A 2,194-nucleotide genomic window follows, 5' to 3' on the forward strand; every position below is an offset into this window, starting at 1 on the left:
GTATAGCTGAACCAGACAATGGGATTGACTCCATACCACTCACTGGTCCAGTATCAAGTTCAAGGTGTGGTATAGCTGAACCAGACAATGTGATGGACTCCATACCACTCACTGTTCCAGTATCAAGTTCAAGGTGTGTATAGCTGAACCAGACAATGGGATTGACTCCATACCACTCACTGGTCCAGTATCAAGATCAAGGTGTGGTATAGCTGAACCAGACAATATGATTAACTCCATACCACTCACTGGTCCAGTATCAAGATCAAGGTGTGGTAAAGCTGAACCAGACAATGGGATTGACTCCATACCACTCACTGGTCCAGTATCAAGTTCAAGGTATAGTATAGCTGAACCAGACAATGGGATTGACTCCATACCACTCACTGGTCCAGTATCAAGTTCAAGGTGTGGTATAGCGTTTTAGGGATAAAGGTTTATGTATCAAAAATTCCATAAAAATAATTTTGTATCTTATTTGTACTGGTTTAAAAACTCCTATGTAATTTTTAATTTATTTGAGATTATCAATATCTACATATATTGTAGTGAACATGTATAGGACCAACCAAATAAAGTTTGTTACTTGTGTACATACCTGAATAATTAAGAGTAGGTATATCGATGAAAACATATTTTTCAAAATACAGTTAAACCTGTTATATGAGGCCATCAAAGGGACTGGCAGAAATTGGCGGCTTAAGACAGGTGGCTGCTAAAACCAGGCTTACCCGAAAATCACAACCAAGTTTTCATACAAAAATAAGCAATAAGCCCAGGGAGCCGACACATACACACCGACTCAAAGTAGGGGATTGTGGGCTTATTACCAGGCATGGGCTTATTGCTGGATTAATAAGTAATGGTAACAGATTTCAGCATTTTTCTACTAATACATTACAATTCATCAGATCTTACAGTACATAACTTTATTTCTAATTTATCTGTAGCTCGAGTTCCATCGCTGCTTATATATGTATACAGCATTTGATAGAGAGTTCTACCTAGCTAATGTACATGTCCACAGTATATAAATAGGTCTCCCTGTTGGAGAATGCTTGTGTGCTGGAGATGTAATTTTCTGTTTTGTAGTAGGACAATGCTCCAATGACAACCTTTTTATGATACAGTGTATGAATTAGGAGACTATATTTAATCTATTATCTCCTCACAGGTGAGTACTTCAGCTGGCGTATCTCCTGGGAAATATACTGTCCAGTATGCTGAAAAGCAGATGCAACATAGAAAACAAATGCGAGCTAGAGGTTAGCAACCATCTACAAAACACAGACGTTTGATATTGAAGCAGGAGCGAGTCATTACTCAAGGAGCTCATGAGGCTTTAGAGGGAGTCTCGTACCAATCTGGTGAGTATTTCATTTGCAGTTAAAAGTTGTCCAGCAACCTAAACAATCTGGTTGTAAACCTAACCATAATATTGTCTTGTATTTGAGTCTGTTGATGAGTAATTCACATTTCACTTGAAGTGGTTTTTTATTCTCTACTTCATTTTATAGGCGTTGGTCATGAAGCCAATGTTGACATTGAGAAGTTTACCTGATGCTGTTCCACGTGGTCATTTCAAAGCTGTCAAACTGACATCAAGTGAAGAACCTACATTTATATCATTTGACTTGGAAACAGCTGATCTGAGTAAGTCAAATTTTACATTTGATACTGGATATGTGTTTTGATTTTACCATATGATCCTGTTATTATGCAGGGAAAAGAAAGTTTATAATTTTCTGAACAGCTTGTTATTATTTTGAAAATGTGTTATTTATTTACTTTGGTTTGGGGATCATGATAAACAGACTCAGGTACAGGGGGGTTGCTCGCAATTAAGCCCCCTCCCAACTTTTGGCCCAGTTTTTTTCTCAGGAGGGGGGTATTGGCGGTAAAATACGGTACCTTCTGATGCCCATTTCATAATAAGTTTAGTTTGTACACATTAAGACAGGTCGCTCTGATACAATTTTATCCATTATTAAGGAGGATTGAATATTGTGCACTATATCCTCTTACAAATATGATTTTTGTGTTTAGTTTATTGTTTTCTATAAAATGCTGTTTTTCTTTTTAGTTCGTGGGAGACTGATGCCCCATCCTACACAGATAGCAGCGGTTGACCTTCAATCTGGCANCGCTGTTTTTCTTTTTAGTTCGTGGGAGACTGATGCCCCATCCTACACAG

At 37.9% G+C, this 2,194-nt stretch overlaps 1 long non-coding RNA gene across 3 annotated transcripts; it reads left to right on the forward strand.

Annotated features, from left to right (window-relative positions):
• The first annotated feature begins 6 nt into the window (after positions 1 to 6).
• Positions 7 to 2,143, forward strand: LOC110461076. Of its 3 annotated transcripts, XR_002464086.1 has the most exons (5): positions 7 to 408; positions 651 to 865; positions 1,175 to 1,367; positions 1,518 to 1,653; positions 2,084 to 2,143. It is a non-coding gene; the product is annotated as an uncharacterized LOC110461076 (long non-coding RNA). The 3 variants fall into 3 exon arrangements; XR_002464085.1 differs by lacking the exon at positions 651 to 865; XR_002464087.1 differs by lacking the exon at positions 651 to 865 and having other exon boundaries at positions 7 to 339.
• The last annotated feature ends 51 nt before the right edge of the window (positions 2,144 to 2,194 follow it).

This window comes from Mizuhopecten yessoensis, unplaced genomic scaffold (genome assembly GCF_002113885.1).
Source record: "Mizuhopecten yessoensis strain PY_sf001 unplaced genomic scaffold, ASM211388v2 scaffold10563, whole genome shotgun sequence".
Lineage (NCBI taxonomy): Eukaryota > Metazoa > Mollusca > Bivalvia > Pectinida > Pectinidae > Mizuhopecten > Mizuhopecten yessoensis.